This window comes from Anser brachyrhynchus, assembly GCF_964034855.1.
Source record: "Anser brachyrhynchus genome assembly, chromosome: 1".
In the NCBI taxonomy this organism is placed as follows: Eukaryota; Metazoa; Chordata; class Aves; order Anseriformes; family Anatidae; genus Anser; species Anser brachyrhynchus.
In genome coordinates, this window is record NC_137694.1 from 211,776,966 (window position 1) to 211,803,900 (window position 26,935).

At 52.5% G+C, this 26,935-nt stretch overlaps 1 long non-coding RNA gene across 1 annotated transcript; it reads left to right on the plus strand.

The window, feature by feature from the left end:
* Window positions 1-14,970: 14,970 nt before the first annotated feature.
* LOC308188565 lies at window positions 14,971-16,856 on the plus strand. The gene is made up of 4 exons (XR_013945592.1): window positions 14,971-15,405; window positions 15,689-15,835; window positions 15,937-16,042; window positions 16,668-16,856. It is a non-coding gene; the product is annotated as an uncharacterized lncRNA (long non-coding RNA).
* The last annotated feature ends 10,079 nt before the right edge of the window (window positions 16,857-26,935 follow it).

Here is a 26,935-nt window from a genome sequence, read left to right on the forward strand (position 1 = left end):
TAATCTGCTGGAGCTCTCCCACCCGTCACCAAGCCCGTGCTGATCTGTATTGCCAGGAGTGCCTATGTATAATAAAGTGGCGTGGGCCATTAGCATATACACAAAATAGGTAACACAAAGGATGAGAAAAGCTGATTTCTGAGCAGCGGCTTGGTGCAAGCTGCACCTCGTGGGGTGTTCCTTTCCCTTCAAGGTTTTAAGATTAAAGTCAGTTTTATTGAAGTTGTCCACAGAGGAGAATTATCTGCCCGACACTGTGGGACGGGTAATTAGGCGAAGGGCTCAGAGTGGCCTCGTGCCTCTCCTTGCTGCAGAAACACCCCCAGGGCCTGTTTATCTTTTTACACCACTGCAGAAAAAAATATAAAAATATTTCATGCTTTTCAGGGTGTCAAATCCATTTCCAGAGCTGGGTTGGAAAGCACGTTAATGACGTGGTCTGGAGGAGGGGGGGTAAGCAGCATCCTGCCTCTCCGTGCCGCTCGATGCCAGGCTTTGCACCCAGGGCAGGAGGATGCGTAGCTGCTCGCAGCCTCCCGAGGCATGGAGGCACAAGCCCAGGGCACATCAGGCAGCCAGCAGCTGATGGCCACCACGCTTCTGGCTTGTGCTGCCCCTGGATCCTTTTCCTCGCCAGGCAGCTGAGCTCCCATGACTGTGCCGAGCAAACAAAAAGCCATAAATTTTCCTGAGCCTGGGACTGGGGGGCTGAAATTACCCATATCGGCGCCGACAATTAATAACAGAGACATGACAAATTACACTCTCACCCACGGCAGCGTGCGGCACCTTGAGAATATTTAATTAAAGCTTGGGTCTGCAGCTTCTGGGCATGGAGCTGGAGAGTCCTGGTTTTGATGTCCAATAGCAGGGGCAAACTTGGAGCTGCTCCTGCGGACATGGTGAGGGCAGGTGAAGGGACAGGCATCCTTGGGGATGGGGCTGTCAGCTGGGGACAGTGCTATGGGGACACCCACTTGGTGCCACTTGCTCCTGGGGGCTTCCCTCCCCATCCCTGCAGGCTGGGGGGTGGTGTGGAGGAGGCTGCCCAGGCTGTGGTAGTGGTGGTGGTGATAGTGGTGGTGGTGGTGGTGGTGGTGGTGGTAGTGGTGATAGTGGTGATGGTGATGGTGGTGTTGGTGGTGATGGTGGTGATGATGATGGTGACGGTGGTGGTGATGGTGGTGCTGGTGCTGGTGGTGCTGGTGGTGCTGGTGGTGGTGATGGTGGTGGTGATGATGATGGTGGTGGTGATGGTGGTGGTGGTGGCGAAGATGGTGGTGATGGTGGTGGTGGTGATGGTGGTGGTGGTGATGGTGGTGGTGGTGGTGGTGATGGTGGTGGTGGTGATGGTGGTGGTGGTGGTAGTGATGGTGGTGGTGATGGTGCTGGTGATGGTGGTGGTGGGGATGGTGATAGTGATGGTGGGGATGGTGATGATGGACAGGCTCATGCACATCACAAGAGTAGGGGCATTAAAATTAGCACTCAGCACTGTGAGTGGAGATGGGCAGGAAGCTGTTGCAAATCCATTTCCTTCCTTCTATGGGAAGTTAAAAAGAAAATCAGGGAGGACAGAGAGAGGTGGGGACACAGGGACGTTCCCTATCCCTGCCTGAACCTCTTCTGCTGTGCCACGGGGCTGGGGATCAGCATGGGTGGGGATGGAGATGTAGCGTAGTCCCAGCAGGGCTTGCCCAGAGTGCTCGGTGTTAGCCACTCAAATTTAGTGTCCCTGGGGTGCAACAGACATAGAAAAACCTTTTGCCACCCCCCCTGCTGCATCCCACTGCACAGATGGGAATGTTCCTGCCCAGCTCTGCTCCAGGGCAGAAGTATCTCTGCTCATCCCCCAGGGAGCAGTGATGGAGACCGAGCCGATGTGGCCAGGTCACCCCCTGGGTATTGCTGCCTTCCAGCTGCTCAGGCACCATGGTAAGACCCAGATTTTTATTATTTAGGTGGCATAAATGGTCTCCTGAGTCTAAAGGGGAAAAAATAGGCAGTGTAAAATGCACACGTGGCCATGGCCGTGCTGATGGATGGGAAACGTGGCTCCTCGGAGACAAGGGGAACCCGATGAGAGCACAAGACCTAAGTGTCCTGCAGTCCCCAGAGACTCTAAGGGATAGCTGAGATGTTGGGCCATGATTTGTTCCTATTCTCCTGTGCACAACAGGATTTTGGGGCTATTTGAGGCTGCCTTGGTTTTGGGATGAATAATGGCTATATAGCAACCAGCAGCTCGCCTGCGATGAACCGGAGCTCCGCAGACGTTTATGGTGAATTCTTCCTGAGGGAGACTTGATGATGATTTCTGAGCAAGAAGTGACAATGGAGCCAATTGTGTGCTTGAAAACTCCTGCCTCCAGCCTCTGAAAGAGGTGCTCGGAGGAAAAGCGGAGGCCAATGATCAGCAGGATTATAAATAACTTGCCGTGGGGACCTTCCCCTTTCCTTTCTGTGGCGCGTTCATAAACAGTTTGCTTTGGGAAGCACCGCTGCATTAGTGAGAGCTGTAAAACATCAAGGGCTTTGGCTTGGCACTGCGGACTGAAAGCCCAGCAAAAAAAAAAAAAAAAAAAAAAAACAAAAAACAGGGAGACAAATGAATCCCATTTCCTTTTATGAACCGCAGGGACCTGCCAGCTTGAAATGCGTTCTAGGGGACTCACAGACCGAAGCCAGCAAGGACAGACCTGCCCCTGCCTCCCACCCAGGGGACAAGCTGCTTGGGTGAAGGCAACGTCAGAAGGGGATCAAGGTGCTTTGGGGATGCTTTTCAGGAGCTTCTCCCCAGGGGACCACTCAGGATAAAGGTGCTGTGTGCGGGTGGAAACAGGAGGTGTTGCACTTGCATGGTCATGGGCAGGGGTCAGCCCAGCAACGCAGACTCTCTGGGGGGATCGATCCTGCCCCAGAGGGGTGATTGGTGGCCTGGGGACATTTTTGGAGGGATCATTCCTGTCCTACAGGGTTGGTTGGTGGCCTGGGTGGGTCACCAAGCGGTTGCGCAGTGTTGACCTTTCTGCGCTGTCCTTGGCCAACGTCTTTGTGATTTAGCACTGAGAAATCCCATTTGTGAGGTCTAGGGGAGAGCGAGGTGTCGGTGCCAGCCCTCGTACAGGAGGCTAGAAGGTTGTGTTGGATGGAGGCTGCTGCACCCCTGCCCGTGTTGAAGGGAGGATGGACCCATGGAGATCTGGGGGGCTCTGGGTTTGGCCACCAAAGCCAGGTCCCCCCCTCATTGATCCGGCCTCTTGCTGGGCTAGGAAGGTGTTTTCAGGGAGGGATTGCTGTCAAAAGCCAAGGAGTGACTCAGCAGCGGGATATTTCCCGCAGGAGCATCTCCAGCACCATGAATCAAAGTCACAAACAACCCACAAAGCAACCTCCCTCCAGAGCATCCCCAGCCTGGGCTGGGGCAGCCCCTGGGATGGTTCCCCCCAGTGTGAGCAGGAGATGGGGAGGCTGTAGGGGACATGGGGAGCACCACCCCCCAGCTCATCGGGGGCCTCTGGGGTGAGGGCACCCCCCAGGAGGCAATGCCTGAGCAAAATGCTGCAGCCAGAAGGTTTTGCAGGAGAAAATGCAGACGAGGGTGGCAATAACATCTGGCAAACGATCCCTCCGTTATTGCTGTTTTATTTTTGTTTAATGGTTGGCGTATAAAAAACCCCAAGCTTCATCAAGGTTGCGGCGAAACCTTCCGACAATCAGAGCAAGGGCTGCTCTGAGACCACTGCGTGGGAGGCAGCGGGGGGAGCCCCTGAATTCTGACATCTCAAAGCTTTTTTCTGGGTCACGTCCCCAAGGGGGCTCTGCCCATGGTGTGGGAGATGTCATCTCCACGGGGTCCCTGTATCGGAGGGCAGATAGCTCTCAGCACCCCCTAAATAGCTTAGAACAGAGGTCTAAAAAAGTCCTGCTGCACAGAGAAGATGTTAGGGATGAGCAAGCCTGATGCGATCGCATCCAGAGTTATTATTATCTTCAGAGCTGCTGGAATCGCTTGGCTCTGGTGATGCACCAAGGGCATGGGACCTGGCTGGCTCGGGAGCAGAGCCAGGTCTGGTTACCAGGAGCTGGCCTCACCTGGGGGCTGCATGCAGGGAACGGGAGCAGGGAAGGTCCCTGTGTCAACCCTGGGGGGGGACACGGGGGTCCCCAGCTGGGCAGGGGGGCTCATTTAGCCTGCGGCAGCCCTGCTCCCCTCCCAGACACGGTCATCTCTCTAGGAGGAAAGATGCTCCTTGGCATCTTCTCTGTGGGCTGCTGGGGGATGGAAGGAGGGCTGTGGGAAACGGTTATTTCCACGAGAGGGATCTGCCCACCCCTCTATGACAAGGGTTCCTCCATCCACCCACCCTCTGAGGGTCTTTCTCCAGATACCATCAAGGCTCAAGGCACTCCCCGAAGCAGCGATCGCCGTCATCTCAAGGCTCCAAGCCCTTCAGCACTGCCCATCGTGGTCCCTGACCTCTCTCCAGATCAACCCCCCGGGACCTCGCCACGGTCCCCAGGGTTGGAAGGAGCCACTCGGTGCTGAGGACCCCTGGCCGTGGTCCCTGGAGGCATCGTCTCATGGAGAGCTGGTGGGTTGTCTGCAAGCGATGGCCCCGCCGTGGTGGTTGCTGTTTGCTGGTCTGAAGCCTGCAAAGGATTAGGAGAAAACAGATGGCTCCTAATTGGCAGGCCCAGCTTACTTCCTGCTCTCCAGATAAACCATTAAATTAAGGCTTAAATCGAACCTTGTACAAGTTAGGAGGCTGCAAGTAATTATTTCAAAGCCTAGGCAGACTCAAAGGCCTGGATCACGGCTCTGTTTACGGGAACGGATGGAAATCATGAGCCCTTTCCTGTAAGGCTGAGCAGCGAGGAGTTAACACGATGGAGATGGGATTGGTGAACTCCACAGCCTGTGACTCCCAAAGTTTTGGGGGAAGAGCAGGAGGCCACGGGCTTGGGTCATGCAGACCCACGGGGACCTGCAATAGGACCACAAACGATGGGATTTTGTGGTTGCTTTGGGAAACCTGTGAGAACTTAACTATCCTAATCCACAGAGCTTCTGCAACACCTACCCTAAATCTCCCCGGGGTTGTCTAAACCTCCTCTTTCTTCCCCTATTTCCAGGGCGCACGAAGGAGAGTCAGTGCTCTTCTTCTTCCTGGCCTGACTTCGGGTGTGTTTTAATTTCAGAAAACCCGTATTCAAAAAATACAGCACAAGCTTAGACGATGTTCCCAGGTGTTGTAGGACTGCCTGAAACTTCAGGCTCTGCTGGGCCAGGCCTTCAGCTCCTCAGGATTTCAGCTCCGTACCTGCAGGCACATGTAGGTGTTCACAGCATTTGCAGGGATTCATGAGTCAGCCACGAGCGTGGCTCTCTTCTAGACAAAAATAAAAATAATAATAATAAAAAAAATGCAGCATCTCTCTGAAAAACATCAGTTCTTCCCCAAAGTCTGCAGGAAGTCAGATTTGGTTCTTTGTCCAAGAAGAGCCAGCGTGCTTGCAACACTGGCAAAGAGATTTCTGAAACTTCTCCCTTTCTCAGCCCATCCAAGCAGGGAAAATAGCCTCTTTCCTCCACAAAATAAATAAATAAATAAATGAATAAATAAATAAATAAATAAATAAATAGATAAATAAATAAATAAAATGCTGGAGAGCTTCATTCTATTCCTAAAATTTAATCTGAGTGCCAAAACCCGACCTCTGCAGGTGCCTTCTTGTCTCGTTAGCACTAAGAGCGAAGCACCAACCTCCAGAAACCAGGAGAGGGGGGAAACATCTGGAGAGCTCTGAGACCCGTGGAGCACAAGGACCCGTCCTTCAGGTATTAAGGCTGTGGACGCACCCCAAAACAAGGCTATTCCTTCAAGAACTGGACCAAAAAACCTTGTCTAGGGCCACACTGGGAGCCTGTGGCTCAGCCAGAAGTGAAGCCCTCCTCTGCTGAGGCCCAGCATCCGTTGGGATGCCAGCATTTTTGGGTGGGTTTGGAATACAAAAAAAAAGCCCTTTTTTGGGGGGGGGGGGGGGGGGGGGGAAGTGGTTTACTTTATCATGGTGCAAAATTTTAATCTTGAGCATCTCCTGCTCGCCCTCCTCTGTTATCCACCAGCATTCGGAGACGGATTGGGGCTGCGATTTGTGCAGCCCAGCTCCTCCTCCCTCCGCTGTACAGGATCAGCCACACTGCGATGTCCTGCTCTGCTCTGTGATGTCCCGTAAAGAAGTTTCCTTTAATCCCAGCTGCTGCTCCACCCGTAGGGATGGCTTCCCACAGGAGCTGGCACCACGGTGGATCCCCCTCTTGTCCCCCCTGTGTGTCTCCCTCACTCCCTCCCAGGTCCCAGTCCCCATCCTTCCTCCCCTCTTGCTCCCATGTGGGCTTTTCCCCAGGGCAGAGTGGAGCTTGTTTTTTTTTTTAAAAAAATTATTTATTTTTTATTTTTTTTGGCATCCCTGTTGTTGTTTGTTGTTTTTTTTTAAATTTATTTTTTTTTTTAATTTATTTTTGGCATCCCTGTCTGTCAGCTTGCTGCAGCACTGCTCGCCGCTCCGAACGGCATTTGGATTTGTTGTGTGCAGGGCACAAGCAGCCACATTCAGCATCCTCTGCAGCTTTGCAGCCACCCGCGGCTGCTCTGCTCCACCTTCAGTAGCCGTGCTGTGCCCGGGCAGGGCGCAGAAAGGGCTGCAGCTGCACCGAAATGTAGGGCTGCTTTCCAGGAAGGTGAGACCCCCAGGGGGTTTCTTGCTAAGGGTCTTCTCGGGCTCCCCCACTCTGCAGCATCCAGCCAGGGGGAGACCTCCGGTGGGAATCCCCACATCCCGTGCACTGATTTGTTATTTTCTGGGTCCCGGTGAAGATAGGAATAATATAACGAGAGATGCTAAGGTGCCGCCTCGGTGCCTATCCGTGACAGCAGTGGGAGCTTCCACGCCACCGCCTGAGAGCCTGGATGTGGTGGATTCCCTTCTGGTTGGAAGGGTGAAAATTTGGTCGCTGGGTCCATAGAGGGAGGCAGGTCCAGCAGAGGAAGGACACTGAGGCGTTGCCCTGCTCGGGGAACTCCTGCCTCTGCATGGCAGGGCACGGAGAGATGTCTCGGGCTTAATGAAATGGGGATCCTGCAAGGAAATATCACCAACATCGGCCAAGGGATTTTGGTGCTGTGCTATAGCCTCACACCAATGTCCTTCCTGGTGCCTTGGAGGGCAATGGCAGGTAGAAGCTTCCAAATGAGACTTCTTTATTCTTTATTCCCCAGAAATTGACGTCTTTCCAAGCTGCTGCTGGGATCTTGTCATTCCTATCCATGCTTTTCCTGCAGGATCTTAAATCCAGGAGCTGCTGGCTCTTAAAATCTTGAAGGTTTTGCAGATGGACTGCAAATGCAGCATGTGCCCAGGACAGCGGTGGCCACACCGCGGTGCCTCCAAACCCTACAAAATCACCCCCAGACCTGCAACACAGTGCAGGAAACTGATTGCAGTGAGGGAATCTTGCCTGCTGCATTGTTTTAGGCTTTTTCTTTAAAGAGTTTCATTTTTTGAAGTTTTTCCCCATGTTGTGCAGATTAAAGGGAGAGAACCGGTATGACCCCATCAGTGGCCATCCCTCTGGAAAGAGGCTGGGAGGAGGGAAGAAGCTGTCTGTTGTGGCACTTGGGATGGGAAACAAAGCGGCAACGCTGGATGTGAGAAAAGGCTCCTGTAAAAAATCATGAACAACCCCCACAGGGACTGCGCTAACCTCTCAGTGTGAACGATGGTTATTGTTAATTAAACCTTCATTTAGAGCAAAAAAAAATACTGACAGCGAGGGCACCTCTCACCTCACTGCCTGGCTCCCCCAGCGTGGTGCCAGAGCCCCTTGGAGCCACGGGCAAGGCTCCTGCAGCAGAGGCAGGAGGAGGAGATGTCGCCAGCCCCGTGCTGCACTGTGCCATCACACCTCCATGCTGCGGTCCTCTCTGCTGACCCCATGCTGGCTTCCTCCAAATTATTTCCATGTGAAAGAAAGGCCGTGCAGGAACCATCTCCATCCCACTTCTCCTCCTGCTGTGGGCCGTGTCCCTCCCGGGTTTGCTGGGCACAGTGTGCGGAGGGAAAGGTCTGAGCAAGCAAGGAGCCCGGGGCTGAAACTGGGCAGGGCGTAGAGTAAAGGTGACAAAGGCACTGGGAAGAAACAGAGGGCACAAGGAGACGCTGGACAAGCAGCTCTGGTGTCACTGCTTGAGCAGGGCGTTGGACGGGGTGCCCTTAGGAGGTCCCTACCAGCCCCAGCCAGCTTGTGATGGATGCTGGGCTCACCAAGGGATGCTCCAGGGGCTTTTAAGCTCACGGCATCCCTCTGAGCTGAGTTCTTCTGCATCCAAACCTAGGGGCTTGTATACAGCAGGTTACAAAGGGACGAAGGGTGGTATTGCTCCGGGCTGGGCTGTGCTGGCAGCGATGTGGCCTCGGCCCTCGGAAGCATCTCCTGGGCCAGGCTCTGCCAGATGCCCTGGTGCACTTTACTCCTGCCCTGGCTTTAAGAGGAGGGTGATTAAAGCCAGATAACAGGTGGATATCTTCCCCCAAACCACCTCTGCTTCATCCCCAAGCCACACGGGCATGCAGAGGAGTGGGGTGGGTGCAGTGGCACTGCTCTGGCCTCCTCCACGGGGACGTGGTGCTGGGAACGCCACCTGCAGAGCTGGTGCACGGGCAACAGGGGCACAAAGAACTCCGATGGCCAGCTATTAAGGGCTCATCTATTTTTATTTTTTTAATCTACACACTAAATAACAGGGACTTGTTTGTGCATTCAGCCTGTTTCCTACCCATTTGGTGGCCAAGCACCAAGCCCATCCCGCTGTGCATCTCCCGATGTTGGGGTCACCAGCTCGGGACAATGACCTGCAGTGGAACCTGCTCCCAACAACACAAATCAATAAATTTTAGAAACCCCAAGGTTTGGTCCTCCGTCACTTTTGACAAACACGTTGCTGAGCTTCCCTGCTGATGGGGAGCGTGGTAGATGCTTACGGGCACCAGTGCCACCAGGCACCGGACCAGCTGCCATGGAGCCATTCATCACCAGGCTTGGAGAACTGGCAGAGCTGTCACACGCACCCAGGTGACAGCAGACGTGACCTGGGGAGGTGTCTGCCCTCCTCCCCGCCTTGCCAATGGGATGCTGCAGGCACCAGAGGCTTGCAGTAGCAGGTGCAGGACGATCCTTGGCGGTGCCTTGCTGCTCGGGGCTATGGAGAGGAGAAAGCACCGGGAGGAAACTTTGACTTGTGGCTGTGGGAGGAAGGAAGGAGCCAGGGCAGTGCCAGGGACAGCCACGGCAGAGCTGAGGTTCCTTCAGCTGCAGGTGTTTGGGAGGATGCCGGTTGTCAGTTGGTAGTGCCGAGTCTATTATATTCCTGTACTAATTAGCCATACTATGATATAATGTGATTTTCCACCTGTCCATACCCTTCTCTCTTTCCTCTCTCCCATTTATTTTTTCTTTTCGAGTGTTCACCCCTAGGCAATATCTGCAATCTAAGGGTGTTCGAGATGGTCCCTTGAAAATAAATTTGCCTGAAACGGGGAATTTTCCATAGCACAAGCAGAGAGAGACCACAGAAAATCCATTTGCATTTGATCCTTGTATGGAAACTGCAGGAAAGTGATGAGTAAACATGAGAAGGAAAAGATGCTTTCATTTAAAAAAAAAAAGGTTATTACAAGGAGGCCTGACAAGGAGTTAACCTGCTCAGAGGTAAAATCTGGGCATCTGCAAGTGGGACATTATGCACGAAATTGGGTTCAGAGCTGCAGGAAGGCTAAGCCCAGCTTCTCCCTCACCTCTGTTATAAATCTTCTTAAGCTTTACAAGGCAGCCAGGTACCTCTGCACATCTTCCTTGGATCCAAGCGAGGTGGAAATGATCCCTGTTATGCGGCCAAGCAGGTTCTCTGCCTCTCTGCCTCTCACTTAGGATGTTCCCAGTAACCGCATCTCCCATTGATCTATCAAAAGCTACTTTGAGATAAACTCCCAGAAAAGTTACTAAACCACTGCTCATATTCTCATTTCATGCGGGTTTTAATGGTTATCGAGTTGTGCTTCCAGTATCACACCGGACACAGCACTTAGGCCTATTGAGAGAATTGGGAAAAAAATGAGAGGATTTGCCTTGGTTTGCTGATTGGGAATCCAGATGTGCCGTCATGATGGGGTGGCAGGGAGCCGTGCTGGAACAACAGCAGCACAATTTTGGGAGGGATAAGGGTCTTGCTGGGTCTGGAATGGCAAACACAGAGGTGTTTTTGCAGGCAGGGAGGTGTCACCTTTTATCCCCAGCCTATTTTCCATGCTGATCCATGGATGCTCTGCTCCAGGGGAAGAGTTGATGTATTTCTGCGTGTTGCCCAAGAGAGTTGATAACACTCCACACATAGGTTCTGCAGCCCCAATAATTTCCTAGCAATGTAGAAAAGTATTGATTGTGCCAAACAGCGCATCCATGCTTCATCCCGGAGTGAAAAATTCGGTCCTGCCGTGCAGCAAATTCAGCAAAGCATTCACAATTAATGCGCAGTTCCTGGCCATGCCTCTCGGATAGGCTGCCACGGACTGATTGATAATAGGAATTTTGCTAACTGCTTTAAGAGCAAATTAAGGAACAAGTTAAAATATCTGCGCTTTGGGCACCGAAAAACAACCTCAATGAGTAAGCTTTAAGGTCTCATTAATCTAGATGGGCCTCTCAGCTGTCCCCGTAGGATCTCCCTCTCCTTCCAGCCCTCCTGTCAGCCCCACCAAAAACCAACAACATCCATGGGCACGTGCAAGGGCAGACACGGGGCTCAGTTCTCACCCCCACAGGGGGTTTCTAAATTCGGGCCTGGTTTATGTAGGTGGGAGGAGAGCACAGGAGCTGCAGCTCCCCACAGACCAGCAGGGACCAGCACCCACCCGCAGGGCTGTGGGTGAGTTTGCCAGGGCACGGGAGATGCAATCACTAAAAAAAACCAAAAATCCAATAATGTGATGATGAAGGGACTCAAATGCTATTTCTTGTATTAGCAGGTGGATGTGCACCAGGCCTCAGAGGACCAGCTAAGTGCTTGGAAAGCAAACATCAGTATCAGCATTCACTAGAGAGCTCGTGATCGCGTCTTCCTTGTCATCCAGGAAAGGGATTCAGGCAGATGTCCTGATTCAAATGGAAGAGCAGAGGCTTAACAAACACGATCCCTTCAGAAAACACCTCTGGGAGAGGGAAGATGAGCAGGACTTGCCACAGAGCAGACACACAGGGCAGGAGATGCCTCGTGTGGGTCCAGACAGCAATGGGCAGCACGGGAAGGGTTTGTGCAAGGAGGACTTGGCCAGCCCGATCTCGTAAGACCCCACTCCCAAACCAGGAGGCTGAGGGGCTCTTAAGTCTGCCACTCACTCCCCTCATTGCTTCTCATACCGGTGCACTGTAAAATTAAATGGTGTTGAGCTTTACTGTGAAGCCCCTGGAAGGGGAAAAGCAATTTCAGGCCGGCTGAAGCTGATGGGAGCTCAGCGCCGGTGCTTGATAAGCACCGAAGACCAATTTCCCTCCTTGGTGTATGCACCAACCAACACAAAGAGGTTGAAGGACTCAGATCTGCATTTTTATGTATTTCAAAGGCTTTGTTGCTGTTCTCGTTTCACTCTGAGAATGGCCACGTTCAGCTGGATGGGGACGCCGACAGAAGCTGCGTAACCCCAGCACGGTTAGATGTCTCTGCAGGAAATGCAGGCAGAGGTTGTTTAAAGAACAGAGGAGCGCTGAGAAGCCTAATAGCACTGCAGACTACGCACAGGCGAGGGCTGTAAGAGCCCATTGAAAATCAAGTGCCATTAAGGTATGAATAAGCAACCGAGGGGAAATGAAAAGAGCCTCTGTATTACAAAGAGGGATGAGGAAGAAGGCAGCAATTCACCGTAGGGAATGGAAGTGCTGCGTCAGCCTGATGGCTCCATCCACAGCCAGAGGGGCTGATCCCTCTGTACCTTGTGTTAGGACACCTGGGAAACACGCCACCACCCCAAAATACATCTCCCAAGCGCTGTCCCTGCGGCAGCCTCTCCTGGGCATGCTGCTGGGAGGGGACCCCTTGCAGAAAGGACACGCAGGTGCTAGGGGGAGGTTGTGCATTGGCCACGTCCCAGCCTGGATTTACTGCTTGACTTCGAGCTCCATTTCTGTGCTCCAGACTTCACGTGCATGGTGCCGAGCTGTTCTAGGTGTGCGTCGTGGTAGCGGAGCAGCCCAACGAGCACCTTTCAGCTCTGATCCAGGAGGGATGGAGCACGTGTCCCGTGGAGCAATGAGGCCATCGTGCAGCTGGCGGGCGACCAGTCCCTGCTGATTGCATCCACGAGGCCGTCGGCAGCCTCAGAGCGCAGAGGTTTATGTCACCAATGAGGACACCAATCTGCAAGTTAGGGTCTTGCCTTGGCCAAAGCACCCCTTTAATGCCGGATTTCCTTTGGGTGCACACTTGAGCAGACACAAAGTGTAATTCTAGTCCTGACTCCTCCATCAGTTTGGAGCTAAACTGTTGGCAAGCCACCGTGAGCCAAGACTTCAATCGCTGAGCTCAAGGGGTGGGTATAAAATAAATATTCAGACACTTGGAGGGAGGGTAATTGCATATAAAGCTCTGCCTGGAGGCTCAGGAGGTACGATTTCCATTCCCAGCTGCCAGTGGGTACGTGGTGGTCAGAGTCTGGACCCAGCTCCTAACCTATAAAATGGGGATAATTCTGCTGTCATTTCTCAACTGTCTTGGATAGACTGGGAAGTCTTTGGGGTTGGTGTCATAACAAAGCCTCATTCATTGTGTTCCCTACAGCATGCACAGTGAAAGAGGAGCACCAGGAGGACACAGCTGCATTCGAGAGATACCCAAGGGTCACCTCTGTGCTAAGATCCCCATATAAAAGTACAGCACTGCAAATTTCATGGCACTGAGTTAAGCTTGGTTGTGGTCCATCTCTTTCTGTCTTTTGCTGAATTATTCCCACCCATCCCACCCCTGCTTTGTGCCGGCCATCTTCTCGGTGATTGCTGCTCTTTGCGAGGACGCTGCCGGACTCTGACAAGAGACAATGACGGTGAGGAGAGCGTTTGTGCACTGAAGGAGAGGCACGGAGTGCGATGCTGGTGGGTCTCAGGGGAGGAGAGCCAGAAGTGCCACGGGTGATGGATGGCTGCGATGCCAGGAGCACGCCTGGATGTCCTCCTGCTGCAGGCAGCCGGGGTTGCACGAGGGAGGGATAACGAAGGGGAGGAAGAAGCAGATAAGTGGATTGAAAGGGTTTACGGCTCCTGCACACAAGGACGGGGGGCAAACTCTTTGGGACCGCAAGGGAAAAGGCAGGGATGATTCCCCTTGGGTTCGTGGCTGCGTTGCGGGAAGGTGACCCAGCTGCCAGGCACGGCAGGGTTAAATAAATTCCCTTACTGCTCGCTGGCTGCTGACATAGAAATGTGATTTACGCAGGGGAAAGCCGTATTTTTACAACCTTACATAACGCTGTGACATTCTGGACCTTCAGTATTCCCCCGGCAAAACGCTGGGTGAATGCCATTGCTGCTAAAATCTAACGACCTCTCCGGAAAGCAAGGGGCAGTTGTATAGCTGTCACTTGGAGCTAGATTTAAGGGGCTTCACCCAGGCAGCAGAAAACCTAATGCAGACCGCAACATATTGAAAAATAAATGTCCCGTGTCCTCAGGAACGCCCAGCGCCACCGGCTGAGCGCTGCGAGCCCCCGCAGGCTGTGGCTGGAGAACAGCAGCAGGGCTGCGTGGCCGCGGTCTGCTGCTCTACAGACAACGTGGTGCAGCAAGGAACGGCTGAGAAGAGTGCTTCAACCTGGAAAAAAAAGAGTGAATAAAATTGATAAATGCCTCGTGTGCGTGTGGAGAGATTCAGAGCATGCCCCCGGTCCTAGCGGAGTTATTTGTAAGCAGCCTTGAGCTGCTCAATGAATTTCCCTACATTATCTGTCAGAGCAGTGCAGAGGAGCTGACTGCAGCTTTGTCATCTTTGCTCGTGACATAGGATTATTGCCAAATTATTTGTTGTTCTGTTGATGGCTCCCAAGCTGTCCGGGCTTTGCAAATGAACGCAAACGCAAGGTTGGACGATGCTTTCAGAGAACCCTGGTTCCTCCCTGGCTAATTGACAGGAGGGGGACACGGAAGGGACAACCACATAGCAGAGGGGATTACTGATTATGGACCTGAGCAAAGAGCACAGCAATTTTTTTTATTTTTTTAATTCTGTGCAGTTTCATTGCTGAGACAGATGCACTGGGGACTGTTTGAGGATATTGTCCAGGATGCAAAGATTAATGGCACAGCAAAACAGAAGGGGGTTTGAAAGTGTCTTTGGAATGGATCTGCCCATCTCCATTGCTTGGAAATGCTCACGTACGCAGTCCCAAAAGAATTTGTTGCAAGACTTTGACCTCTCCTCCAAGTGAGGGTCCTTGTTCCTGCCCAGAGCCCCTCGCCCTTTGGTGCGCGCAGCCAGAGATGGTGCGGGGCTGCTGATGGGGCCCCTCACTGTGAGCTGTGCTGGTTTTTGGGAGGAACAAGAGATGCTCACCACGGCTGAGCTCTCACCTCCTCGCGGGAGCCTCACAGCTCTTGTCCCCTCGGTTCTGCTCTGCTCGAGTCCGCAGCCATCATTAATCACACCCCGACCAGCTGCCGGAGGGGTTGTTTTAAATCTCCCCAGATGGCTCTGCAGAAAGTTCATTAAACATGAACACTTGCCATCCTGAGAGGGAATTAAATGAGAGTTAACACCTCTTAATGAGGGACTTAAATGCTGGGTAATAGAAATAACAGCTGAACACCATGTATCTCGACGCACAGATGGGAAACAGGGGACTCGTCGTGGAGTCCCCAGCAATCCTCTTTTTCTGGCAGGTGCCCCGATGGGGACTGACCCAGAAAAGCCCAAAAATCACTAAAGAGCTGCCCATGTTGGCCTTCTGGGGGTAAATACAAACCTCAGGGAGGATGATGCTGAGCTTCAGAGGAGCTGAGGGTAAGTACTTTTACAGCTAAAGGTGGAAATCCGAGATAAATCCCCCCAAAACAACTTTTACACCTCCATCGTGAGCTCAGCCTCTGAAGGGGACTGTCCAGGAGCAGGTGGCTCAGCTAATCAGCTAATTGGCTTTGTGTGTTGCAAGGGGGCCCCTTGAAATTAAAACCCCTCTGGATGGGACCCCAAGGACCTGTGCTTGGGTCTGGGTGGGATCAGCCCTTCCCCTGCTCTGCAGCAGCACAGACACATGAGCAGTGCTGAAAGATGGCATAAAAATGCAATGAAAAGGAGCTTTAAAATGGTAATGTCTTTTTTTTTTTTTCTTTTTCTGGTGCCTATAAATCTGGGGGCTGATAAATATTTGCATTTTCCCCTGATAAAAGCTAGTGCGTTAGAACTGTAATGGGAAGTGGGTCTGCTTTGTGGCGAAGTATAGATCTCGACAAATTCTAATCGCCTGCTCAGGAATAGACACGGGGGAGTGGGGAATTGATAGATAAAGCATCAGCTATTAAAAGAAACACCGTGCAGCTCCTCCGGGCTGGATAAATCAAGGAGCCCTTTATATTCACGTTCACGTGCAGCTCAGGAAGGCAAATTGACGAGGACTTGAGGTGTACTCTTGTGTCAGATTAAACTGTGATTCATGGCCAGGAAGATTACATTTAAATGTACCTGCTGTGGAAAGTTCTCGTCGCCGTTTCTGGACGTGCTTCTCCCCTACCAGCCAGGTAGGCAGGGAAGTCCTAGCAAAGCCAAAGAGCCAAGTGCACGTTTCAGCTGGACACGTAGGGGCTAAATTCTGCTCTCTGCTATGCTCGTGTGACCGCAGAGGTTGTTCTGGAAGCAGCACGTGCTCGTACCTGCAGAGGTATCTGTTCCTCCTGCTCTGACCCAAAGCCTTGGTGCTGCCACCCCTCCTTCGCCCCTGGGTCCTGGTGCGTGAGGATTGATGCGGCTGGGGGAAATCCATGCGATAATGGGAACATCAGGGGCTTTTTCTCATTGGCATGTTGACCCAGCTGTGACAGGGTTACCTGTACGTTTCCCATCTCAGAATGGACCAGATCCATTCGTCTCAGCCCAATTTCGCACCCACGCCGCCTGCAGTGCTGGCAACAGCCAGGGGATGCTCTGCGGGGCTTCAGTGCTCCAAGGATGCTCATCAGCACCCAGCCTGAGCTCGTGGTGGTGGTGCCTCCTGCTGCCCTACCTAGTGGGGAGCTGGGAGGCATGGAAAGAGGCTGCCGGAGGAGCTCCTCCTTGTCGGGAGGGAGCTGGCAGCACTTCGGGGATCCCAGGTGAAAAAACTCTTGGTGCATCTCAGGGGCTTTGCCAGGCTCCCTCCAGGGGGGTACAAGGAGGGAGCTGGGCGAGAAGTGAGGAGACTTTACTCATGGTTGTGAGTGGCTAGTGATGCTCTGGGGCTGGCTGGGGGGTTCTGTTCTGGGTAGAAAGGTCAGGATTTGGGGTGGCTGCTTGTAAAAACTGAAAATAAAGCAAATTTCAACCTGGCACTCACCATTGATCTGTTCCTGGTTTTGTTTCCCGTCTCATTTCAAGGTTTATTTTGAGTCCTTCGGCCACAGCAAGCCCAGAGCAGGGCCTCTCCCTAGCTCTGCTGCAGACCATCAACCTGGATAAAAAAAAATTTGCAATTCCCAAACAGAAGGGAGAGGAGAAAATGGCACATCATTGATTGGGCTAGGGAAAGACAAAGAAAGAAGAGATGGGTTGGATATCATGTAGAACAGAGACTCTCTTTCTCTCCCAGTTTCACAATGCTGGGGAAGACCTTGTCCATCCAGAGTCAGAGGCAACAACCGTCCCAGGAGCTGACAGCAGTAGTGGCACGAGGGAAGTGAGGAGATGGGGGTCCCCATCCTGCACCCTGTGTTTGCTTTGCACATCCTGGTGGGCGCAGCATCCTTTCTGGTGCTGGTCTCAGCAGGACACGGTGCCGGATCCCGCTCTGCCTCCTCCAGGCTGAACACCCCTTGGTCCAGTCCCACCAGTTTGCTTTGCACTTGTCAGTGAGAGCATTGTCTGGATGAGGCCAACTTTCCTTCCTGCACCTCGTCCTGAGGCTCCCACCCTCTCCTGGACCTGGGCACACTGTTGACAAAGGAAGAGGTGGGCGAAGCATCCAACCCACACTTGGTCCTCGGAAACAACCCTGCATTGTTCCTGGTGCTGAGCAAGCCTGGCGTGCTCCTGAGGCAGCATGAGGGGAACTCTTCAGGAGCTATTCAGAGTTATTGATAACCCGGAGAGGAAATCCTCGTTATCTGATGGAGTGCCAGCAGCCCCCGCGGGGCTGGAGGAGCGCTACGTGGGCCGGCTGCATGATGCCTCGCGTCCCGGAGCAGATCAAGTACATCAGCTCCGGAGGATTCGGGAGGCAGAGGAGAGAAAGATGTATGCTTTGGAAGATGCAGTGGCAATAAATCCGTGTCCTGCACTGAGTCTGCTAAACGCCCAAAGCGTTCAGCTCCCCACAACTCTGGTTTTTGAGCCCCTGAGTAAAGGCTGGCCGTCGCGGTGGCAGCATCCACACAGATGGGAGCCACCAGCCCCAGATAAAGCCAGCACATCCCATCACGTGCTCCCAGCTCCCCCAGTACCCCTCAGTCATCTTCTGCAGGGTAAACTGGTCTGGGATGGGCGGGAGCAGCCCCGTGATGGGAACATGGCCAGGTAACTCCATGCACGGCAGCAGCCTTGCTCAGGAATTAGGAGAGTTGTGACCACGGGGAGAAGCCGATCGGCCGACTGCAGATGGAGAGCTCTCATTTCCACCTCTGTCGGTGTGCAAATAGCTATCCGCAAGGGGAGCTGGCTCAGGGAGGGACGTTAACCATTCCCCCTCCTTTCCAGTGCTGGTAACCGATCCTTCGAGGCACCTGCTGCATGCAGAATGAATTTTCTTGCTGGGTTCCAGGCCAGGCTCTCTCCCTGAGACTTGCTGCGTTATCAAAAAGTGCTGTCTGCGTTCAGGGCCTGTGGGGCAGGGGAAAACAAGAAGAAAGCAGCTTCTCTTCCTTGAGCTGGGACCTTTAGGTCATGTTGTATGGCAGGGCAGGAGAGGAGGCACTGAGTGCTTCACCTGAAAGGGGCAGTGACTGCTTCTGGGTTCAATGAAGTTTTTGCGGTGGAAGAGAAAACCCCGCTGTGGTTCCCCCAGCCCCATCCAGCACCAGGCAGAGAAACGATCTCACAAACTTGCCAGGAGATGATGGAAACCAGAAATAACTTTCCTCCCAGCTCAGAGGAGCTTGGTTTGGTCTTCCCTCTGCTTGTCTCCTCTGAGGGAACCCACAGAGGTCCCCTCTGACGGCCGGGGCTGCAGCGTGCTGCAAACGCTCGGGTCCCACCTGCACCCAGGTCTTTGGCACCACCATCTGCGGGCAAGGGGGCATGGACCCTGGTGGAAATATCCCCAAATAAGTGAGCCTAGGACAACGCAGGTCCAGCTGCCAGCTTGCTCAGGGCCTTGTCCTGCCCAGGTCTGAATGTCTCCAGGGATGGGGAGGCCACACGCCTGGACTGCTTGGACTTCAGCTGCTCCTGCTTACCCAGAAGGCACTTTCCTGGGTACATCCAGGATATACAGCTCCCTTTTTATTAAAAAAAATAAATAAATCGTTATTAGTTTTGGTTGATTTTGAATGATTTTGAATCATTGCCATCTGCAGAGGGCTGGAAGAGGAGCTGCCAGCAGACATCCCCACTGCCAGGAGGCACGGGAGAGCTCTCCCTGCTCCACCACTGCCAGCAGCAGAGCTGAGAGAAGCCCTCATTCCTTCTCTCCCCTTAACAATGTATCACAAGATCACTTTTCCTCGAAAAAAGTTCAAAAAGGTGAGAAGCGCTGGCTGCTCCATCAGGAGGTGGGGTGGAGAGAGGGGTCCCTGGGACACTGGAGGAGGGGACGAGGTGTCCCCAAATCTGGGTGCTCCGAAAGCAAAGAGAAGCCCCAAATAGTTTTGAAGCACCTGAGCTTCCATTCCTGTGACTTGCTGGAGCAGGCAGGCACACTTCATTCTGTACCGAAGAAGCAAATAACAAACTTTCTGATATTGCTTAATATTTTCTCTTTGCCCTCCTCCTTCATGGAGAGTTTCGCTATTTTGACATCTCCATTAGGGATGAAGATGGGTGTCGGGATTTCCCAAGGGGCGGAAATTCTCATTTTCCCTCAGGTCAGCCCAAGTAATAAATCTGCAGCCAATTAAACCTCCCACTTGTCCCCATTCCACAAACCGCGGCCTCTTGGAAGTTCACAGCCACAGCTGAGATGAACTCCTCCAGTCCTCCCACCGCATGGGCAGAATATATTGCTCCCAGGGGACCCATTTTCCTGACTTTTGGTGATATTATTCCAGGCATTTACCTGGTCTAGTTGTACTGCCTCTCGTTTCTTTCTTTAAAAGGCTGCCAGCAAACATTTAGGATTATTCATGCATGTTTTGCTGCAACCACCAGTTTAGTTGGTCACAGGGAGTCCCTTGTAATCTTTGCTCTTGGTGAGGGATTTTCCTAACAGCAAGTTCTGAACAAATCTGCACCAACGCTTTGCTCCTGGACAACAGGGAGGTGAGAACTGCATCAAAATGCCCCAAAGCACCAAATGTCTGAGCTGGAACATAGAAACACCCATGAAGGTGGCAAATGCAGATGTGAAGCACGCGGGTGGTGAGGGTCCTGCCATCGCTTAGTGCCCCTCGGTGCTGGGGGGTGTCCCCCATTGGGATGGAGCTTACAGGAGAGTTTGGAGAGCTATTGCCAAAAAGAGGCACAACCAAATGGGGAAATAATTCATGAAAAAGGGGTTGTGAGGTGCTACTGCTGAGCACCTCTGCACATGCACCACCTCTGCAGTTAAACCTGGGACCCCTCTCAGGACCGAAGCACCAGGGGGCTTGTTACGGGTAAATATCTTCTGTCAGGGTCATCGCCTGGGGGAGAAAAGCCACACGTAATTCTTGCAGAGAAGCAGGAACAGAGACGTGTCCCAGCAGAGATCTGTCATTATTTTGGGGCTGTGCCATCCCAGAGCAGCGTGTGGCTGCCCCGGGGCTGAGAAATGAGTGTGGGGAGAAGGGGCTGGACCTGCCCCCAGCAGCCGGAGCCCACCGAGGCCGCTCACAGATGGAGAGGGGCTGGCGAGGCAGCCAGCTGGGTCTGGGACTGTTAGGAAGACGGATGGGGACCATATGCTGCGTTAGCATCAGGGCACGAGCGAGCAGGTTGGAAGCAAGGGATGGCTGTCAGCGCTGTCACCGTGTCAGGTAGTCTCACGCTGGAATGACTTCAAACCCGTCCTTCACTGCAGAGCAAGCAGATGGGTGCCCTCACCCTGCCTCGCCATCCACCACCAGATCCAGGGACACGTTGTGCAAGCTGTCCCCTCGCGAGGTGCCAGCAGGAGATCTCAGCCCCTTCTGGCGTTTGGTTTGCAGGGGGCGAGGCTGGGGATGGACCTAGAGGAGCAACCAGGGGTGAAGGCTGCAGTGGGAGCTTGGGGGGATAGATGGGGATGGTGCTTGCTTTTAAATTCTCTCTTTTTTTTTTTTTTTTTTTATTTTTTTCCATTTGAAATCATGTTGCTACTGTGAAAGGTCTCGGGGGAATTGCTGCTGTGGCTTGAATTCGTTTAGATTTCATTTGGGATTTTCTGTGCCCAGGGTGAGGGACCTGGAGTCCCCCAGGGCAGCTGGGGAGTGAGAAGGGTGCAGCCGGTCCCGCTGGGAGAAGGAACCTCTCCTAGGGGAGCGACAGCCACGGGGATTTTACCAGCACAAAATTCCCCTTCCGAGATGGCACTGGGCTGCGGGGGGCTGCTGGATGAGGGGGGTCTTGGGTGGCTTCTTGAAGGGCTTTGTCACCAGGGAGAAGGAGGAGCAGGTCCCTTGCATATACCACCAGTGCTGACCTTGGTCGTCAGTCACAAGCTCCAGTAGCTCCTGGGTTTCCACCAACAAACCTCATTGCCTCTAAAAACTTTACTCGTTAGTCCACATTAAATGATACTACAAAATGTGGCTGCCCCAAATCCCGGCAGTGCTGCAGGGCAGAGGGAGCGCTGGTGGGGGTCACGGTGCTGCCTGACTTTGGGTTTATCAGCTCAAGGTGCTGCATCACAAGCGGCTTGTTCTTAATAAAAGAGGTGGCAGAGGATGCGCAGGTAACAGGGCAAGGTGAGGGTGTGAGATGGGGTGGGGAAGGGACCCTGCAGGGTGCCCAGCTTGCAAGCAAGGGGCCCCACGTGGCCTTCAGGGCCAGGAACCCTTTGCACCCCAAAGCCGCCCATCCCAGACTTGTTTACGCAGGCAAGACCCAAAGGAATGGATCTGGGCCTCAGAAAATTGAAATTAAGGTTGCAGGCTGTTCTCATTTTTGTGGCTTTTTTTTCCTCCCGATCTTTAATCAAATGTTGCTTCAGCTTTTTATGTAGTTTCTATCAAAAAAGAAATCTGTAGAACAAATTTTTCCCTCACTTCTAGTTTAATTTTTTTTCCCCGTGAGTGGCAAAATGTTCTTGTCTGAGACATGTTTAATGAATTTTCCACTGTCGCTTGCCTTTATTAGCCGCGATTTCCTATTTCTGGCGATGCGCTCTGCCATTCCCATGTTCCGGAGCGCACTAAATTATTCAGCCCTTTTATTTCTGACTTTGGGTATTGTTCGGATCCGCCAGCGCGCGCTGCTCAGGTGCCGATGGAAGCTTTTCCTCGTCGAGCAGGGGATTCAGCACAGGCAGCCTCGGTTGCTCCCCACCACGCTCAGTTTTAGCAACTCCTCTGCAAAGTCCCACCCGTGCCAGGTGTCGTGCTCATGGGCGGCAAGCAACAGTCCTGCCCCCTCATCATCCGTGGTCCTGCTACCCCACAGACAGAGGAAGCTCATCTGATATTCGTCTGCTTACCCAGGGCATGGATGTTTGTGGGAACAGGTCGGTTTTAATGGCCTCCTGCTCAGGAAGAGCTCCTTCAGGACATCTCCGCAGGGCACTGCCTTGTGCCATCAAGAAATCCTTTCTGGCTCCATTTTCCCATAAATACGGTGTTGTACCTGCCCCAAAAGTGGACTGGGCTGTTAGTATTTACGAGGTGCAGCTGTTCCTAACAAAGGCGGGTGGGAAGGGAAGCAGCCCACATGCAGGAAAGCTGTGCTTTCTTGCGGTGCTTTCCTGATGCTTGTTTGCCAGAAAAGAAATAAACCTCCAGGCATGAAACAAATTGGTCCTATTTATGTTCCCTCCACCCATAAAGCCATCGTTTGCTGCCTGAAAGCTCCACACTGCTGGAGAAAAGAGCTTTAGGATTTTTGAAAGCAGGGCTTCAGGGAGGAGATCATTATCAGAATTTAAGGGCTGGATGTAGGCTCATGCATTCCTAAAAGGCTGGTGTTAAGTGGGCTTCTGTTTACTGACATTCATGCTTTTCACCTGGCATAAAAGACCTTGATTTAACAAAGAACATCGGTACAAAATATAAACCTTCCAGCAAGATTTCTAGCTGCGTGCTGCATTTACCCAGCACCAAACCATTCATTAAGCATACATTACTGCAAGCAGGCGACTGAGGTGGAATAAGCTGGGAGAAGCTGGGAGACGGGATGTCACTGGCCCCGCTTTTGCACTAAAGCCAAGAACTACATTAATAATTCCAGGTATTATTCAGAGAAAGTGTCGCTCAGGGGCTCGTGGCCCCAGACCACAGAAGAGTTGAGTTCCCAGCCCCAGGGACACTTGCTCCCCCACACTCATTCTCTGCAACTTCTGTCCCCACCACTGGGAGACGTATCCAGACCTGATCACCTTGCATCGATACATAACAGTGATTAGGGCACGTCGTGCCTGATCCAGCCCCAAGCCCTGCTGCACCATTCCCAAAGCTCTGATTCAATTGCTTGACCTTGCTGAAGCACCATGAGCTGCTCCTTCTTGGTGTAAACTCCTTTGGTTTTGATATGGAGAGACCCCTGCTCTCCATATCATTGCTTTTCCAGCATGGAAAGCCTCTCTCGGCTTGACCTGGGAGCTGGTGGGCAAGGATGAGTTTCTGGAGAACACAGTTTGGGTTTTCTTCCATGTTTTCCTTCACTTTTCTGCAAAAACAACAGTGCAGACACTTCCTTGGTTTCTTCTGAGTCCCCCCCTTGGAGGAATCCCAGGCTGTGATGTCTCCCGAAGTCCTGACAGCAGCTGGGTTCTCAAGGATACACGACCAGAGCTCCTACCGCTCACCAAACCTGTCTCCATCTGGCTGCAGGTCTATCTGGGGCATTGCCTGTCCCTGAAACCAGCGCTGCTTTTCCATGCAGCATGTGCACAACACCCGGCGGCGGGATGAAGTCCCGAGGAACCTCTTCAGCACTGCAACAACAGAATTAACTCTAACACAGCTGACCCTCTCTGGTCCATGGCAGCTCATCCTGGTGGGGCTAAACCCTGCAGATCCTTGTGTTTGCATGATGCAGCATTTGAGGTAATAGATCCCCTGGGAACAGAGCATGCTGCAGAATGCACCAGTGAATGCCCAGGCAGGGTCTGGAAGCAGCAGGGCTTGTATTATCTAGGTTTTTCCTGTTATTTGCAGAATCCAGTCTCCAGTTACCCTAGATGAGAGACAAACTATTGCAATCATAATTAAATGTCACATATATTTAACAGAGAGCAAGTCTATTCCACGCTCCCTCTTCCATCTGGCTCCAGCGCAGCTGCGATCTGACTCCTCGCAGCCTGTGCAATGATATTAGGGCAGTTTCTGTTTATCAGAGCCGTGATTGATGCCCGCAGTCAACCCATGATATAATGAAGGGAGTTCAGGCAGTACAATGGGGGTGTATATTTAGAAGATGAAATAGTACCTTGTGAGCTGTTAAGTGTGACAACGTTAGCACTGGGGAGTGTAAATAAGAAGTGTAACATAAGGGCTGGTGAGTCACCGTATCAGGGAGCTGCTCTGCTGCTAACAAAGTACCTATTCTCTCTTAAGGGAGAGGGGTTGGAGCTGGCTGACGCTTTCCGTGGGTCCTTCTGTGCTGCAAGCCTCCTGCGCCTTCTCTCCTGCAAGCCCACGGCTGCACGATGGGCTCTGCATATGGCTTGTATGAGCAGCAATTTCATTGACCCCCCACCAGATGGGAGAATGGGTCCGTGCTCACGGGTGTGGGGTGGTTTGTCCCCCAGAATTGCCAGTGGTAATGTTCTCTGCACACTGCCAACTGTATCTGCCAAGGGGAGGTGGGTGCATCTCGCTGAACGGAGCCTTCCAGGATGCCCCTACTCATGCTGGATGGCTGCTGCCGCTGCGAGCCATCACACCGGGTAGAAGGACAGGGTTTTCAGTGCATAAATGAAATGGGAGAATGGGACTGAGGAAGGCACTACGCACCCTGGCTGTGCCATGGGCAGCAGCTAGTTCTGGTTGCACCTACCCGCAGGGAAGCAAGCCTCGGAGAGAAACCTGGGGAAGTTTAACTTCTGCGGGGAGATTACAATAGTAGCAAAAAAAAAAAAAATTTTTTTTCGTCATTTTCTTTTAAATACAGAGCTATCCAGCAAGGCTGAAATGATAGATGTGATTGTGTTCTACATACGGAGAGCACACTTACATCTCAGACGTGTGCTGAGCTCCCTGGCTGGAGCTCTGCTCTTCCCCATGTGTGTCTGCCCAGGGAGGTGGTTGAGTCACCATCCCTGGAGGTCTTTAAAAGGCGTTTAGATGTAGAGCTTAGCGATATGGTTTAGTGGAGGACTTGGTAGCGTTAGGTCGGAGGTTGGACTCGGTGATCTTGGAGGTCTCTTCCAACCTAGATGGTTCTGTGATTCTGTCCTCTCCTGTGCAAGCACTTGTCTGGTGACAGAGTGATTTGTGCAGCCCTGGCTTCTTTGGGCTGAGACCTGTCCTAATGATGGTATCACAATTAACTCCATCTTTGCTTCTGTCTGCACCCTTTAGATATTTTCCCACTGGTTATGGCAGCAGTCTCTTCTCAGCAGACCATTACGTGTTGCTCCGTAATCCTCCAGAGGTAGATGTGTTTGAGTAGCACCGACAGTACAGATTTTTGTTGCACAGCAGTGTCAGAGAGTTTGCTGACTCATGGAGATAAGGCAGGGTGCTGGCCCAAGGCGATGCACCACCCAGGAAAAGACTGCTGTTGTGGGACACTGTTGTGCCACGGCAAGGAGGCATTTGTATAGAGGAACTGGGGCAAAAGGAGGTAAGGAAGTGTCTCAGCCCACCTTACCCCTTCACTGCAACCTCATCCCACATCATTTTCATTGCACTTGCAATGAAATTTCTCTCAAATTTCCAAGTCCTCCAGGAGGATTCACACCGGTGCGTTAATGCCAAAGGCTTGGACTTAGCATGGAATCAAGCACCTGCAGGAGAAGGCAGAAACTGGTAGCACAGCACGTTAGGTGGTCAGAAGGGCTTAGGATTTTCTTAAATATCACAGGCCATCCTGGGATCATGTTGGGAAATCAGAGCTCTGTGCTTCACCCAACATCCCAGGTACTTGCTAAGCATGATAGAGATATCCCAGAGTAAAAGTAGAAGCAAGCTTTGCTTCATTTCTTCTTCTCAGTCTTCCTGGATGGAAAAAGGCAAGAAGAAATATTCCAAGGGCTTGACCTCCTGCAGAGCTTGCACCAAACCCCTCGCGTTGCCAACTGAAAGCCACCAGCACTGGCTCAGCCCTGTGTTTGCCCAGGACCTGGAAATGACATCTTCCGCGGGGCCTTCTGCAGTCCTCAGCAACCTGGTGTCCCCTCATCCCGGAGAGCTTGCTGGCACTTCTGCGCACCTGCCTGTTTCCTTGTTCCTGCCAGCAGCCTTGTTCAAAACATGTTAGATCAGGTTTGCAATTAAGTTCAGCAGGGGCTGGTTTATGACAGGTAATCACTGGGCTGCTGCTCATAGGTAGTGACAGACCTCACAGATCACAAATAATTCTGATGTCTACCTTGCCGCATGCCAGTTTGCATCTTCATTTCAGCTGCGATTTCCCGATTTGAGCTGACAGCAGCTCTCGCCATCTGGAGAGAGGTGTGCTTCTCCTTGGCGGAGCTGTTTGGCACGGAGCTGCCAGGGTATCATTAGCAAACATCAGAAGCTGGGAAGTGTCAGGTGTTTATTTCCCCACGAGCTCTTGTGGGACGTCTATAAATAGGAAGAAGCATGCTCCTAAGTGGCCTGGGAGAAAAAGCATGGGAGATGTCCATGGTGGTGGGTCTCAGAATAAAACAGGGCTAAAGCTGAGAGCCTGGCCCAAAGACAGTCACAAAATCATGGAACCATAAAATGTCTTGGGTTGGAAGGGACCTTAAAGATCACCCAGTTCCAACCCCCTGCCATGGCAGGGATGTCACCCACTAGATCAGGTTGCCCAAGGCCTTGTCCAACCTGGCCTTGAACACCTCCAGGGATGGGGCATCCTTTTTCTCTTTGTGGTGAGTCTTGCAACAAGCCCTTGGTTTCCAGGTGAGGTTTCACAGTCAGCTTGAGCTAATGGTGAGCTACGGACTCTGGCATTGGAAAACCTCCTCTCCAAGCACATCCTGGCCATGCTGCCCACCCTGTCCCTGGTGCAGCGCAGGGGTTGGTTTGGTTGCATAACCCCATTTGCCCAGAGACTGCTTTTGTTCCCAGAGGGTGTTTTCAGCCACAGCTCTGTGGTGCAGGTCCCCGGGCAGCTGTGTGGAGAGGAGCAGGGTGGAACGGGAAGAGGATGGGACTCGTCTCTTTGGGCTTCAGCTTGGCTTGGAAATAGCAACCTGCAGAGCCCATACACAGCGTCTACCCTTGAGTATCATG